The sequence below is a fragment of the Erinaceus europaeus genome, chromosome 9 (assembly GCF_950295315.1).
Source record: "Erinaceus europaeus chromosome 9, mEriEur2.1, whole genome shotgun sequence".
Classification (NCBI taxonomy): domain Eukaryota; kingdom Metazoa; phylum Chordata; class Mammalia; order Eulipotyphla; family Erinaceidae; genus Erinaceus; species Erinaceus europaeus.
Genome location: NC_080170.1, coordinates 8,609,944 through 8,626,771, shown reverse-complemented (window position 1 = coordinate 8,626,771; position 16,828 = coordinate 8,609,944). Strand labels below are relative to the sequence as shown.

Here is a 16,828-nt window from a genome sequence, read left to right as displayed (position 1 = left end):
CCCCCCACCGGGCAGAGAACAGACCACTTGCCAGGAAAGATGTTCAAGGAGACAGCCAATGGCTTCCGGCAAGCGCTGGCTAAGTGGCAAAGACATGGGTTCTCAGGAGGCAGGCTGGGAAGGGAAAGGCAGTGAGAGGCACAGCTTCATTCAAAAGCCAGGCCTGATTTTTGAGGAGGGAGTTCAATAAAACCCACACAGTCACGCCCTACCTTGGACTTCCAACCCTGATCCTTTGCGGCAAGATGGGGTTGTAACTGAAACTCACTGGGAAATCCCCAATAACCTCTCCTCAGTGTGCTGGATGCCCAGGAGTCGTCTGCTTTTATTTCAAGTTGGCCATTTGGAAGCTTGGCACCGATCCGCAGACACCCGTTCAAGCTGACTGAACCAGAAAAACGTCAGGAGCGACACAAGGACACCCAGTCCAGTTTAATCAGTTTAGAGAGAGGGTGAGTCCCCTCTGTCTCCCCAAACATCACCCACACAGACTGTTTCCTTTATGGTCTTGTTAAAATAATTTCATGGTGGCAGCCTTGTTCTCAGGCTCACTGAGCAGGACCGAGCGTGGGGTTATTAAAAAGGGGGAGTCAGCCCTGACCAACGTGGCTGTATTCTCTCGGCTCTTAAAAAGCAAGAAGCGTTTAATCACCTGGCTTGGGCAAGGACGTATTAAAGAAACCAGAGTCCAGTGCCAGCGCCAGGCTGAACTCCTGTTAATAATAGTCGCTGGTGAGGAAACCCTCAGGTTAACTTTCATCAGGAATTTTCCACAGTAACCAGGACAGCCCACGGCCGGTGGGCGGGCAGTGGAGACGTTCATTCCATCACGCACAGTGTTCTGACGGTGGCATTGGGAACTTACTGGAACGCGTGAGTGGAGTTCTGTTCTCTGGTACTGGGCAATCTGCAGTGCTTCCTCCTTGGGGCGAGTCTCTCCTTAGAGGAAGAGAGTCCTTGCAACCTCAAATTGGAGGTGGCTCGGCGGTGGAATGCAGAGGATTTGTATGTGTGAGGTCCCAGCTTCAATCCCCGGCACTATGCTGAAGCTTGTAAAAATCAATACATTTATTTATTTATTTATTGGATACAGAGAGAAATTGAGAGGGGGGAGGGAGGGATAGAGAGGGCTAGAGACAGAGAGACACCTGCAGCCCCACTTCACCTCTCATGAAGCTTCCCTGCTGCAGGTGGGGACCAGGGGCTTGAACCCTGGTCACTGTGCATGTAATGTATGTGCTCAGCCGGGTGCACCACCACCCACCCACCCCGTCATGTTTTTATTTTTTATTGTTTAAATAGTAGAATTCTCAGTGGCTGGGGAAATAGCTCAGCTGCTGGAGTGAAGGGCTGGCATGCCTGAGGCCTCTGGTTGCACCCCTAGAACGATCAGATGTACCAGAGCAGAGCTCTGGCTTTTCTATTTCTCTCTCTCTCTCATTCTCTCTCATGTGAAATGCTCTCTCTGTCTCCTAAGAGCTAGATAAAATAAATCTTTAAAAAAAATAATAAACTTGGGAGTTGGTGGTAGCGCAACGGGTTAAGTGCACATGGCACAAAGCACAAGGACCAGTGTAAGGATCCCGGTTCGAGGCCCCAGCTCCCCACCTGCAGGGGAGTCGCTTCACAGGCCGTGAAGCAGGTCTGCAGGTGTCTGTCTTTCTCTCCTCCTCTCTGTGTTCCCCTTCTGTCTCCATTTCTCTCTGTCCTATCCAACAACAATGACAGCAATAAAAATAAATGAACAAGCTTAACCCAGCCCAGTATGGGTTCAAAACACTGGTCAGCGTCTGCCCGATGTAAGATCTGGGTCATAGCAGCACGGAGATCTTACTCCCCTGCTGAAGACTCTTCCATGGCTCCACGGCATCACATTCAGCCTGTGCAGCCTGACCTTCGGGCTGCTCGCTCAAGAGCCAGACACCCTGCCATGCAAGGAGGCCCAGCATCATCGGTCACGGGGGACCTAGAGGCAAAGCCACTGTGATCTGTCACCTCATGTTCATGAGGGTAGCCACTGTATGAAGGAGACAGAAAACAAATATTGGTGAGGATTGCAGGAACCTGGGAGCTCTGTTGGTGGGGTGAGAAATGGGGTCGTTGCTATGACAAACGCTTTGAGGTAGATCCTTGAAATGATTGCAGCTGGAATTACTGTGTGATTCAGCAATTCCACTTCTGGATAAGGGTCCCAAAGGACAGGAATCTGAGTCTTAACAAGCTATCTGGAGGCCCATGTTCACAGCAGCTGTTCACAAGAGGTAGAAATGGGAGCCACCCACGAGCCCATGAATGAATGAGAAATGTGGTACCAGCATTCAGCGCCATGTTATTTGGCTTTAAGAGGCAGCAAAGGGGGCCGGGTGGTGGTGCACCCCGGTTAAGCGCACATAGTACCAAGTGCAAGGACCTGCACAAAGATCTGGGTTCAAGACCCCACTTCCCACCTGCAGGGGTGACACTTCCCAATTGGTGAAGCAGGTCTGCAGGTGTCTCTCTTTCCCTCTCCCTCTCTCTATCTTCTCCTCCTCTCTCAATTTCTCTCTGTCCTATCCAATAAAAGTGAAAAAAAAAAGTGTCCTCAAGGAGCAGTGGATTCATAGTGCTGGCACCGAGCCCCAGGAATAACTCTGGAGGAAAAAAAAAGGGGGGGGAGATTCTGCAAGATGTTATCATAAGAATGAGCCTTGTAGATGTGACGCTAAGTGAAACGGGCCAGTCACAAGGACAAATGCCGCGTTAATGTGAGTGGTCAGAATCGTGGTAGCAGAAAGAAAGGCGGCTGTCAGAGACCTGGCAGGGGAGCAAGGGGAGACGCTGTTTAGTGGGTGTGCAGTCTTTAAAAAAATGCAAAGCATTGCAGAGGTGGGTGGTGGTGAAGGCGGCACAGTGTTAAAAAGCGCGTTGAATGCCACTGCGCTCGGAAATGGTCCCAGTGGTGCATGTGATCTATTGTGCATTCAGCACAAGTTTTAAAAGGTGGAAGAAAGCAAGAGAGAAAGAGAGAAAGAAAGAAAGATAGAAAGAAAGAAAGAAAGAAAGAAAGAAAGAAAGAAAGAAAGAAAGAAAGAAAGAAAGAAGGAAAGGAAGGAAGGAAGGAAGGGAGAGGGAGAGAGAAAAAAGCACCCTGCTCTACGGATTTTGGTTAAGTCCTTTCCAGAGAAGCTCAAGTGGGAAGGGCTTGGAGTCTGTGCTGCAGGGAGAGCAAGCCTTTGTAGAAGGGCATGTGTGTGTGTCCCTGTAATAGAAATATGCTTTTTTTTTTGCCTCCAGGGTTATTGCCGGGGCTCAGTGCCTGCACCATGAATCCACTGCTTCTGGAGGCTTTTTAGAAATCTATTAATTATATTTATTATTTATTTAATTTTGACTTTTTTTCCTTTTGTTGCCCTTGTTGTTTTATAGTTGTTGTAGTTATTGTTGTTGTTATTGATGTCATCATTGTTGAGTAGGACAGAGAGAAATGGAGAGAGGAGGGGAAGACAGAGGGGGAGAGAAAGATAGACACCTGTAGACCTGCTTCACCACCTGGGAAGTGACCCCCCTGCAGGTGGGGAGCCAGGGGCTGGAACTGGAATCCTTATGCCGGTCCTTGAGCTTTGTGCCACCTGCGCTTAACCCGCTGCGCTACCACCCGACCCCCAGAAATCTGCCTTTTAAGCCACTAACTCTTCCAGGAAGATGGTGGCTCCCTGGAGCTTTGCTGTGTCAAGTGAGGTGGTTGGCAGCCTTCACCTCCTGTGACAGTTCATCAGAAACGTAGATTATCAGCCCCCTCTCCTGCCCACAGATTTACAGAGTCAGTACCTGCATTTTCTTTTATCACCAAGCTCGAAGTAAATCATGTCCACATTAAAGCTTTTTAGACACACTTAACTGGAGGGTCCTGCTTCTTGAAGGTCATTAACTCCACTGTGGTGGCCGGTTACATAACAGACTCAGCTTGGAGCCCATTACGTGCCATGCACACCTGTCCGTCTGTGATTTAGTAGGTCTGGGCACAGCCCTGAGCACCTGTGCATTCTTAGCACCCACAGCTGATTAAGATGAGCGGTGAGGGGAACACACCACCCGGCTGGCCCTGTGGTGCTTAAACGTGAGCGTTGTGTGAGCAGAACCTGACGAGCCTGTTAGTACAGGTCGCCGAGTCCCATCCCAGCACTTCTGGGGCAGTAAGCTCTGAGGTGGGGCTGGAAATTTACATTTGGAGCAAGTCTCTGGGTGGTGCTGGGACTGCTGACACAGAGAACATGCATAAGTGCCATCAGAGATCCGCTGCGACTCTGGCTAAATGGACCGTGACACTCACAAAAAGTCAGATGTGAAAGGCAGAGATAGCCAGCTGCTCAGTCCCAGAGCCCAGGACCTGCATGCAGAAAATCCTCAGTCCCAGCCAGTACTGCATATGCCAGGATAATGTTCTGGTCTCTGTATCTCTCTCTATCTCTCCATCCCTCCCTCTCTCCTTCTCTCCCTTTCTCTCATAAGTGAATAAAAGGGGGCGGGGTGGTGGCATCCCTGGTTGAACACACATGTCACAATGTGCAAGGACCGGGGTTTGAGTCCCCAGTCCCCACCTGCAGGGGGAAAGCTTTGTGAGTGGTGAAGCAGGGCTGCAGATGCCTCTCTGTCTCTCTCCCCCTCTACTTCCCCCTGCCTCTTGATTTCTGGCTGTCTTTAACCAATAAATAAATAAAAATAATTTTTTTAAAAGTGGGGAGTCAGGTGGTAGCACAGTGGGCTAAGCACATGGGGCACAAACTGCAAATATCCCGGTTGGAGCCCCCGGCTCCCCACCTGCAGGGGAGTCGCTTCACAGGCGGTGAAGCAGGTCTGCAGGTGTCTATCTTTCTCTCCCCCTCTCTGTCTTCCCTTCTCTCTCCATTTCTCTCTGTCCTATCTGACAATGACAACATCAATAACAGTAACAATAATAACTACAACAACAATGAAAAACAACAAGGGCAACAAAGGGGAAAACAAATAAATAAATATAATTTTTTTAAATCAAGTTTTTTAAAAAAGTGAATAAAAGAGTCTTGTTAAAGGGAGTCGGGCAGTAGTGCAGTGGATTAAGTGCATGTCTCGAGAAGCACAAGGAGCCAGGTAAGGATCCCAGTTCGAACTGCTGGCTCCCCACCTGCAGGGGAGTCGCTTCATAGGCGGTGAAGCAGGTCTGCAGGTGTCTTTCTCTCCCCGTCTCTGTCTTCCTCTCCTCTCTCCATTTCTGTCCTATCCAAGAATGACATCAATAACAACAATAACTACAACAACAATAAAAAAGAAAAACAAGGGCAACAAAAGGGAAAATAAAATAAATATATAAAGAAAGAATCTTGTTAAAAAATATTTGTTGACTCTATCCATTGAAGGATAGAAAACTAAAGTGGGGGGGGAATGGATCCGAGGAAACTTAGTAGTTTTAGCTCTCAACTGTTAATGCAATTAGATAGCCTCAAACACAGGAGCTTAAAACAAAAATTATATATATATATATATATATATATATATATATATATATATATATACATATAGCTGGTCTTTAAACAATTTAGAGGTCAAGAGGACAATGTCCCCCTCCTCAGGCAGTTAAAAGCCCACACAGCTTTTGACTCCCCAGAAAGCTTACTAAAAAACTGCTCTTGGCCACAAGTCTTAGCCACGGCATAAACAATGGATGAACACCCATTCGTATGTGGTCCTCATCTGTACTGTACTCTCACCAAATGTCAGCAAAAGAGAGAAAGGGTTGAACTGTCCCCCCTGTTCCACCTATTGCGTCCAAGGTGGGAGGGGCTGGGGAGAAGGACTTAATGGCTCAAGGACCACCCTACACAGAGACTTCCCCAGGACTCAGGTGGTGAGACAGAGAAAGTGCCACATGGGTTCAATAAAACCCTGGTGGAGCTGTTCACCCTTGCTCACTCACTGGCTGGTAAAGAAAAAATCAGTCAAAAGTCTGGAGACTTAATGGAACGTTGAGCAACTGTGACACTGTGCTCCCCACAGTCCTCTCTACTGAAAGCTGTACGAGTAGTCGTACAGCATTTGCTTGTGTTGCTTTGACTAACGTCACTTTCAGAACGGCCTATCAGCCCCATGACCAGTGCTTTATCTGGTCATCTGGAGTCATTTATCCGTCCCTCAGCTGGAACCACTTGCCTCAGTTTGCTGGTGGGGAAACTGAGTTTCTCCAAGGGGGAAGCTGCCCAGGGCCACAATAAATCTGTGGCTGCTGGAATTCAGGCCCGGCACTCTTCCACAGACCTTTCCACAACTCTGTTTCAAAAAAGAAGTCCTTCCGGGAAACAAAATGGCTGACCCTCTGTCCCACAGCAAGTCTCGCACAAGCAGGAGGAGAGAGTGTAATTTGGTTCTAGGCTTAAAAAATGTGCCTGACTCAGCAACATCGACATCACGGGAGAACTTTCTAAGAGATACTACCCGAGATACTACCTCTCAGGTCTCACCCAGAACATGCATTCGTAACCCAGTCTCTAAATGTCTGGTATGGCCCCCAAAGTTGGAGAAGCACCGAGACAGGGAGGACTCAGGCCAGGCTCGAATCCTGCCTCAGTCATTACAAATTACAGAACTCGACCAGGTTATGCTACAGGCTGCATCCTTCTGACTGTCGAAGAATGGTTTTTTTAAAAAGGGAAATGCCCGCCTTGCCAAGGTTATGGTGAAGACTCTCCAAGTTCATTCACATCACGTGCTCAGTGAATGTGAGCTTCTATGATTATTGTTAAACAACGCGTTAACCTTCCTGATCAGCCAGCCAGATGGCCCATGATTCTCCTCCTGCTGTGAGAAGTAAAAATTCTAGACACACAGACACAGAAAGAAGGCAGAGAGAGAGAGAGAGAGGATGTGCAAAAGAATGAAGAGACAGCATCTCTCGCCCTTGAGAAGCTCTGGGTGCAAAGGGAAAGAAGGCGGGTACTGCTACACAGAAGCATTCCCCGGAGCCCTCACACTTCACCGGCCGGCGAGCTGGGCTGTTTGCTGAGGACTCATGGGAAGAGAAATGGCTGTGGAGCTTGTTAACTAACTGATGAGTCAGGGGCGATGGCCAGTGAAGCATGAAGGTGGAAATGCACAAACAAGGCTCTGCGGAACTGGCCTGCCAGGGCACAGTGCCTCTCCCTCGGCCCCCCCAGCCATGGCATTGCCAAGAAGGCCGTCAGGCTGGTCCGACCTGGGGCAACAGGGATGTGGGGGCCCAGGGAGCTGTCTAAGCCTGGATCTATAGGGGAACGAAGCTGGGCTCTGATTCCTGGAGGCAGGAGAAGGGATCTAAAGTCCAGGGGTATAAGGACGGCTAGATACAGGGGGACCCTAACAAAGGCCCCTGAAGAAGGGGCAAGTACACAGACATGAGTGGGCTCATAGGGAAGGTCATGGTCATGGTCATGAGTACTGCCTGGAGTTTTCATAAGGGGCATTCCTCGCAGCAGCTGAGATAACTGTGACACTGATCTGGTGTTTCCTTGTTTACTATTATTAGTATATTGATATATTTAAAAAATTCTTTATTGATATATTTTTTAAATTCTTTATATATTTTTTATTTATTGGCTAGAGACAGAGGATAGAGATACCTGGAGGCCTGCTTCACTGCTTATGAAGTTTCCCTCCTGCAGGTAAGGACTGAGGGCTTGAACCCAGGTCTTACTCATTATAATATATGCACTCAGCCAGACTCGGTGCCAACACTACAGATCTACTGCTCCTAGTTGCCACTTTTGCCATTTTATTGGAGAGCACAGAGAGAAATTCAGAGAGGAGGGGAGAGAGAGAGGGAGAGAGAAATACAGACACGGCTAGTGAAGCTCCAACTCGGATCCTTGCGCTTAGTACTTTGTGTGATTAACTGAATGCATCACTGCACGGCCCTCCCATCCAGTATTTTCTATGTGCCAACTTACTCCACTCTCCTAAGAACATGAAATTACTAGAACTCCGAGCAGACCCAGAGATGTTCTACCACATGGCTGTAGTCACAGAGTGAGGAAGTGGTAGAGGTTGTCAGAAGTGGCTCTTTGAATTATTAAACTAGATTGAACATCAGAACATCTCCCTTGCTAATTTTCTTGGGGAGTCTGATGCATGAGTTGGTTCTACTTGGCCTGAGGAACCTGGGGAAGAAAATGTGGGGTGACCCAGGGTGCTGAGATGGCCCTCTTTGTCTCCAGTTGCAGTTCACAGGGGACAGAAACTAGCCAGCACCTGTCCTGGGTCATTTGTGGAGTCAGGTTCTGGGAGACACAGTTGGGGGCGCTGTCCTGGCCCTCCCTGAGGGACTTTCAAGGCCTTCTAGTTGCTTGTTGAGGGTAACATCCGTCAGGCAGGCTGGGAGGATGCTGCGGCTGTAACTTCCTTCTCAGTCAATGAAACCAAGATGGCGGAAGAAACAGTACCGCCCTTGTTGTTTCTAATTTCCTCCATGTCCTGGGGTCCTGTGTGTCTTTTCTTAGAGTCCAGTTTGTCTCTAAGTTGCTTCACTATCTCACCTCCTCCAATTTGTACACACACACTCCCACTTGACCCCAGATCTCACTTATGAGGTTCACAGGTTTGGTCCCAAGTTTGAAGCCTTAGTGAAATCTTAACCTACTCAGTCAAGCCCTAGGACTCTGAGCAAAGCTCTTCTGCGAGACTGGTTAGCACCAAACAGATGCAGAAACAAAACGGCACAGACAACAGGGGGAAGAAACCTGGTCTTCGCTTGGGAGGCTTTGATGCCAGTTCCAGAGGAGCTGCTACTTAAGGAGTTGCCTTTCCTGAGCAGATGAGGAGACCAAAGCAGAGACGAAGGAAAGTCACTAGAGGAGGGCTGATCTGGGCACTAGATCCAGCCTTGGTGAATCAAAAGATCCTCCAGCTTGCCTCGACTTCTAATAGATGCCTCTCTCCACCATCACTGATCACTTCCATCAGGAAAGTCATCATAAGCCCTCTTGTGGGCCTCTCCAGGACCTTGCCTTCACTGGAGAGCAGCAAAGGTAGGGTCTGCCCCTCTCTCTGAAGGGTGGCTGGGTTAGCCTCCTCTACCACTAGAGGAAGACGGGTCCTGACATGAGTGCAGCATCAAATGTTCCCAGCTGTGACCATGGACTGCAAGCTCAGACTGACAGGGACTTGGTGGTTACATAGACTCCTGTGCTGAATAGGAATAGACATGGGTCCTGGGTCAGGTGGATGGAGTAAACAGTTATATTTATTCATAGACTGTCTTCAAGATTGGGAGTTGCTCTCTGCCCTAATCCAGCTTCCTTTTGTAAACTCTGACACCATCTTCTCAGACAATAGTTTTGTCCAACTCTGTGGTAGCTATCAACTTAAGCAAAAACTATGATAGTCACAGGCCCTGGGGAACATACCTAAAATAGGCTTCCTCACTTCTTTCTACCCTAAGATCCCTATTCTTATCTGCTGTATTCCTACTTTTTTGGTTACCATTCATTAACCATTTTGTCCTGCTTTATATCTTACTGCCTTTCAGCCACAAAGTTGCAGACACTACCATGACTCCATACTGACTTCCTTGGGCCAACCACACCAATGTGTCCTGCCAATGCCCATGTCCAGTGGAGAAGCAATTACAGAAGCCAGAACTGCCACCCCAAGAAGAATTTTGGTCCAGACTCCCAGAGGGATAAAGAATAGAGAAACTTCCAATGAAGGGGGTGGGACATGGAACTCTGGAGGTGGAAGATGTGTGGAATTATACCCCTGTTATCTTACAATCTTGTTAATCATTCTTAAATCACTAATGAAAAATAAGAAAGAAGAGAAAGGGGCCCGGCTTGAATGTGTCAGGCTCTGCAGGCCACAAGGAGTCAGCTCTACCAAAGCTGCAGAAAAGTGGCCACAGACCAAACTAAATAATGAAGGACCTTATGGCCAAAGGACCTTATGGCCATGGTGGGCCAGTTGCTGGGGACTGTGGCTCACTGACCCCCAAGTGAGACTCTTTGCCCATGACCCTCAGGTGACTCTGAGCCAAATACTGGATGAAGGGGTGTCAGAGCAAATCCCTGCTACCCCGCTGCCTCCCCCTCCCAGGACCTCTGGCCAAGTCAGATGACTTGCCGGGACTTTACTGGGTCACCAAGCTCTCCGCCAGCAAGGTGAGGATCCCCTGCTTCCCTCTGGGGCTGGTTAATTATTACTGTGCAAGCTGGAAGGGAATGGCAAACAGGTGATTTTCTGACTGAAAAACACCAACGAGAACTCCACCCAGGCCTGAACGAGCCAGTACCAAAGGCCATTCACCTCATCGCTGATGGCAGCCAGGCTGAGGGGATAATTTTCTGCTGGCCTGTGCTGGCCCCAGCTGAAAACAGTGGGAGGCTCTGGGCACCAGAGCAGGGTGGGTTTTTGTTTTGTTTTGTCTTTTTTCTGGGGCCACCCCACCCGGCCCTTGTTTTTCCAGCTGACATTCTGCCGGCATCAGCTAATTCCTGCTTTGGATGGTGCATTCCAGGGCTCATAAGGACTTTCAAGTCACACGGTCTTTTCTTGCAGGCAGGCTGCTAAGCCCCACAGGGCTTTGCCTGTTTCTGATGCAGACCGGCAGATTTCCAACTGCCCAAGAGATGGCCTGGAAGTCTCTGGACACTGACCATCTGGCAGACTCGGGGTGTCTGGCCAGGGAAGTGGGGGCCCAGGCTTGCTCTGTGGGTGCTTTGTTTATAGAAGGTGGCGGGATGGTGAGTTAGGGGCAGAAGCAGAGTGTAGGGGCCACACTTTGACCCAGATGCATGTTTGGACATCTGTAAAGTGAGGTTTACCCTCCCCTCCTGTCTGGGGGACCAAAGCCACCGCACCTTACTGGGTTGTGACAAGGATGGCTCCAGTGTCCTGAGTGGACATGGTAAGACCCTGGGCCTGGCCAAGCCAGGGAGTTGAGAACTGGCAGACTCTCCCATTAGCTGGGGTCCCTGTGCTAATTGGATGCTAATCAGGAGAAACAGTAACAAGCAGGGACAATGAAGACAGTGAGCTCATGGAACTGGGGCTCTGCTCATTCTGGGGGTGCTGGCCAGTGGCTGCCTTGTGGAGGGCAGAGAGAGAGCTGGCTCCCTTTCCAGTTAGCTCTCAGGAAGGCTGCAGTGCTGAGCTTATTCGAGAGAGCACCCTGGGCTAGCTGTCAGAGACGGGGGGACCTGTGGTGTCCCCAGCATCAGAATGCAGGGAAAGACAGGACACTGCAGTGTACCCTAGCTCCTCACAGCAGAACCATGCTCCCCCCCAGAAGTCTGAGAAGCAAGAATGGGTCTTCTCTGAGATTCAACCCCCCCTTTTAAATAGTATCTATTTATTTTTATTTGATAAGACAGATTTAGAGGGAGGGAGGGAGGGAGAGAGGGAGAGGGAGAGATGCCTGCAGCCCTGCTTCATCACTCATGAAGTTTTTCCTCCAGTAGTGAGGACTGGGGGCTTGAACCGAGGTCCTTGCATCCTATAATGTTCACACTCAACTGGGTACATTGCCACCTGGTCTAGAAATCCCACTGCTTTTGCAGATGAGAACGAGGAGGTCTGGCAAGGGCTGGTGACTGCCTAAGAGGAGGCAGCAGGGTGTGAGCAGGCCAGGAGCTGGACTCAAATGTTCTCCCTCCAGATGCGGCCACCACCATCCTTCAGACACAGGTAGACGAGCTCCCATGGTGGCTGGGGGAGGCGGGGGCTGTACTTGAACAAAGTGGGAGGTCCATCAAGGAGGCAGAACCAGAATCGGACAACCCTAAGCTAAATAAAAGGAGGGCACCCCCATGGGTGCAAGGAGTCCTCCCAGCCCTCTTGCCTCCAGATCACATCCCCAGCTGGAGAGAAAGGTTAGATCTGAATCCAGAAATCAGAGAGAGCACTGACATTCTTGAACGCTGGTCCTGCCACCTCCTGGCTGTGTGTCCTTGGGCAAGCCACTTGCCCTCGCTGAGCTCTGACTTCTGCGCCCTCAGAACTGGAGCTGTAGGAGAATTGAGAGTCCACAGGAAGCTGTCACATGCTAGACATGAATAAGGACTCAACCAACAGGCGTTACCTCTTTGCAAAGCAGGTTAGGCAGAGAATTCCCACTGGGGAAACAGGTGTCTCCCTTCCTCAAAGATGAGAGAGAGAAACACACACAGAGGGAGGGAATGCCAGGAGCCACTGCAAGCTCTGGCCTGGTTCAACCACCTTATTGGGAACTTTCAGGGAGGGGCACAAACCCTCCTCTCCTGAAATCTGCAGATAAGTCACATTCCAGGCCAACGGGCCAAATCATTAGCCTCTCACTCCTCCTGCCCCAGCCTGGAGTTTGGCCTCTTACAAAACCAGGCAGCAGAAGGAGAGAACAGGTTAGACCAAAACTTCCTTCCTGGAGGTGGAGGGATGTTTACTAAACAAATTCAAGCCTAGGGCCTACTTCTGGGGTCTCCAGCCCCCCCCCCCCAATCCTCCACAGATCTTTTCCATGTTTTCATGGACTGGGGGGGGCTTGGAATGTCTTCTGACTCCGCAAGGACAGTCCCTCCCCCCTCAGATAATCATCTGGGCTCCACTGTCAGAATTATTGGCAGGTCCCTGTGGTGGGGTGGGGCTTGTGTACTCCTCAGTTTCTCCAGAAAGGGTTTGCAGAAGCAGACGTCAGTCTGCAGAGTCACTGAGTCACTTGCCCGAGGTCACGGAGCTGTCAGGGTGGGGCTTTGGGGCACCTGCTATTTGTATCTGCAGCCATGGTAGAAGCCCACCTCCCTCTCCCCTTTCTTGGGGCAACAAACCCAGCTGTCTGTCCACCTGGGCTGGGCAGGCACCCCAGGCGGGTCCACTCACACCGGCTGGCACACCCTCTCCGGAGTCCCACACACCTGTAAAGCAACTGACCTCTATGACGACACGTAGGCTTGGGGCCAAGTGGTGATGCACCTGGTGGAGCACACGCATTACAATGCTCAAGGACCTGGGTTCAAGTACCCGGTCCCCACCTGCAGGGGGAAGGCTTCATGAGTGGTGAAGCAGTGCTGCAGGTCTCTCTCTCTCTCTCTCTCTCTCTCTCTCCCTCTCTCTCTCTCTCTTACACACACACACACACACACACACACACACACACTCCCTTTTGCCTTTCAATTTCTGGCTGTCTCTATCTAATAAAGATAATTAAAAAAAATTTTTTTAAAGACACTTGGGCTTTGTGACAAACCAGTGACACCACTGCACCAGGGTGCAGGACCTTTTTTTTTTTGCATTTGCTGAGGTGACACAGGCAGGCAGAGGAAGGATTTGAACCCAGCTCCAAAGTCCCCCCCCCCCTGGGCCTGACACATGGCTGTGAGCCCGTCCTATCACGGCTGCTTCTCCCCCTGCCTCACTGCACTATTTCTCCACCTGTGCTGTTACTCCATGTCCCTGTGGATCGTTAATGGCCCCCTGCCTCTCCTGGTCTCTGATTCCCTCCCTGTGGCCTCCAGGGTCAAGTCCCAGAGCTCTGTCAACTACTTCACTAACTACAGTGGCTCAGCTCCACACGAGTATTCACGGGTGGACAATACACACAATCTGCCCTTACAGACAATCCCCCATCTGTGTGCCTCTGATCCCATACCCGACCCTCCTCCCCAAGGATTTTTCCGGCAGCACTGACCTTACATACATGCACAAAGGGTCACACGTGCCATCTTAAGTTTTTCAGTTGCCACATTCAAAACTACTAAAAAAAAAAAAAAAAAAAAGGCTGGGAAATAGCTCACCCGGCAGAGTGCATACTTTGTCAGGCTCAAGAACCCAGGATCGAGACCACGGGCACTCCATGGAGGCACCTGTACAAGCGGTGTCTCTTTATTTTATTTATTTACTTGCTTATTTATTTTTGCTAAAGACAGAGAAAGTGAGGAGAGAGAGAAAGAGGACTGCAGCACTATTTTCACTGCTTGTGAAGCTTCCCTGCAGCAGGTGGGGACAGGGGCCTTGAACCTGGGTCCTTGCACTTGCTGGCATGTGTATGTATGTGTGCTACCCGGTGTACCGCCACCTGGCCCCTTGAGTGCTGTCTTTATCTCCCCCTCACCCCCACTCTCGGCTAAAAGCAACAGAAGAAAGAGTCTTCCAGGGACACTGAAACCGTGCAGGCACGAAGCCCCAGCAAAAAACAAACAAACAAACAACAACAACAAAACACCCAGACAGAAAGAGAGAGGGAGGAAAGAAGGAAAAGAGAAAAAGAGAGGGAGGAGGGAGGAGGGTGGTAGCACAGCAGGTTAAGCGCAGGTGGCGTGAAGCACAAGGACCAGTGTAAGGATCCCGGTTCGAGCCCCCGGCTCCCCACCTGCAGGGGAGTCGCTTCACAGGCGGTGAAGCAGGTCTGCAGGTGTCTGTCTTTCTCTCCCCCCTCTCTGTCTTCCCCTCCTCTCTCCATTTCTCTCTGTCCTATCCAACAACAGCGACATCAATAACAACAACAATAAAACAACAAGGGCAACAAAAGGGAATAAATAAATAAATATTAAGAGAGAGAGAGAGAGAGAGAAAGGAAAGAAGGAGTGAAAACCATTTTAGTATCATGCTTTTTCCAAAGATCAGCACGGCAGCATCACTGGATAGGGAAGCAAGGGAAGTCGAGCTTCTAAGTCGTGAGGAGTGTTCCAACCTCCCACCCCCACCCCACCCCCGCCACTCTGTGGCCTCCTGCCAGGCCAGCCTGATCAGCCCGCTGCACAGTGAGGTGCGGCTCTGGCTTGCCTGCCGCGCCACCTGGCCACATGAGCTTAGTCACCCCTTGCTGGGAAGTTCGGGTCCAGTGAGAGGAAGCTTGCTGCAGAGAGCGCTGCCCTCTGCCACCCTGCTGGCTCTTGGGATGTCTCTTCCCTCCTGCCATGGCCTGTGGCCCCCTTTCAGGCGCCGACACCCAATGGGATGGGATGGGATGGGATGAAGGGTTGGGGTATGAGTAGGTCACAGGGTAGGGGTGCCTTGCTGCGGGGCACAGGGCTAGCTCCTTCTCCCCAAAATTGGGGGAGCACAGGGAGAAGACGGCCAGGCCAGAGGTACCTGTGCTCCCACGGTCATATCTAGATGTCCCCACTCCACCTCATCAGCTTGCCCCACCGTGCCCCCTCTAGGCGGCCTCTGCCCTCCCTGATGGGACAGCAGGACATAACCCCACTTGTCTTCCTCGTCCCCCCCCTCCCTGCCACTCAGGTCTTCTCTGTGGAGCCAGGGCAAGGTTCTCCCTGTCCTCACCTCCCTGGGCTCAGAACTTCATCCCCACCTGAATGTCTGCTCTGGCCTGTGATGGTTATCACTTTACCCTCCCTGAGACCACACTATGCCGGTGACAGAGAGAAAACAACAATCCAAAGACTTGCCGATCAACGATGGCAAATCCAGAAGTCACAAAGAAACAGAGACTCAGATAATCCCACCTCCTCTGAGGAAGCCAGTGAAATCGGGGTCAGAGCTGGTGCTCAAAACTTCTGAAAACAGCTTGGCATGGGGTACAAGCGACGTGAACATGCTCCCCCCACCCCAATCCCACAGGAAGGAGAAACGGTCACCCGCACACACCTCGAGGTGCTGTCTTTAGAACCCCGGGTTGCTAACCTCCAAGCTGAATGACAGGGACAAGGTGAAGGAGGAGACAGCAGCTGGTATAGTATGCAGTAATAGTATGCAGTCAGAGGGTTGGGCGGTGGCACACTGGGTTAAGTGCACACGGCGAGAATCATAAGGATCCCAGTTCGAGCCCCCGGCTCCCCACCTGCAGAGGTGGGTCACTTCACAAGTGGTGAAGCAGGTCTGCAGGTGTCTATCTTTCTCTCCCCCTGTCTTCCCCTCTTCTTTCAATTTCTCTCTGTCCTATGCAACAACAATAGACAAAAGATGGCCGCCAGGAGCAGTGGATTCATAGTGCAGGCACTGAGCTCCAGTGATAACCCTGGAGGCAAAAAGAAAAAAGAAAAAATAGTATGCAGTCATTGAAAATGACAGGAAGATTAGGGAGCAATAGGAACAGTGCTTGTAATTCCATGTTCAGTAGGAAAAAAAGGCAGAATGATAATACATGGTCTCTTGGTGAGTTCTCCCAGCTCCCCAGCCTGAAGACTATGTTAACCTGCCCGGGCCCAGCCTGGTCTTTCTTGCCCTGAGCCTGTGCCACCCAGGGACAGTCCCAGCCAGTTCCTGCCCACTGTCTGCTTGCAGAACCCCCCGTCTCCTCTGTCCCTGCTGCCTGGCACTGCACCACGGCTCTGTCCCTCCTTGTTCCACTGAAGAGGCTGGGACAGTGTTTCCGGTCACTGCTTAGTGACCATACTGGCCGCATGTGATGGAAACAGATGCTTTTGTGGGAATTTCCCACTGATGAGTTTAAAAAGTTATTATTTTAAATTTATTGATGTATTGGATAGAGAGAGCCAGAAAAGAAGAAGGAGGGGGAGATAGAGAGGGAGAGAGACAGAGACACCTGCAGCCCTGCTTCACCACTTGTAAAGCTTTCCCCCTGCAGGTGGGGACCGGAGGCTTGAACCTGGGTCCTTTGTGCACTGTAGCATGTGTGGTCAACCAAGTGTGCCACTATCCAGCCCCAATTTTTTATTATCTTTCAATGAATTAGAGATATACCAAGAAAGATACATACAGAGAGAGAGAGAGAGAGAGGCACTGCTCAGCTCTGGTTCCTGATGGTACTGGAGATGCATGGGAGTCTCTCTGCATAAAAACTATGCTGTCTACCCCTGTCCAATAGATTAGCTTTAAAAAAATTGTTTTCAAGGGGGCCGGGGGGTGGTGCACCCGGTTAAGTGCACATATTACCATGCCCAAGGACCTGGGTTTGAAC

At 50.4% G+C, this 16,828-nt stretch overlaps 1 long non-coding RNA gene across 1 annotated transcript; it reads left to right on the top strand.

Annotated features, from left to right (window-relative positions):
• The first annotated feature begins 457 nt into the window (after positions 1–457).
• LOC132540332 (uncharacterized) lies at positions 458–16,627 on the top strand. The gene is made up of 4 exons (XR_009551483.1): positions 458–932; positions 7,592–7,646; positions 9,509–10,136; positions 15,190–16,627. It is a non-coding gene; the product is annotated as an uncharacterized LOC132540332 (long non-coding RNA).
• The last annotated feature ends 201 nt before the right edge of the window (positions 16,628–16,828 follow it).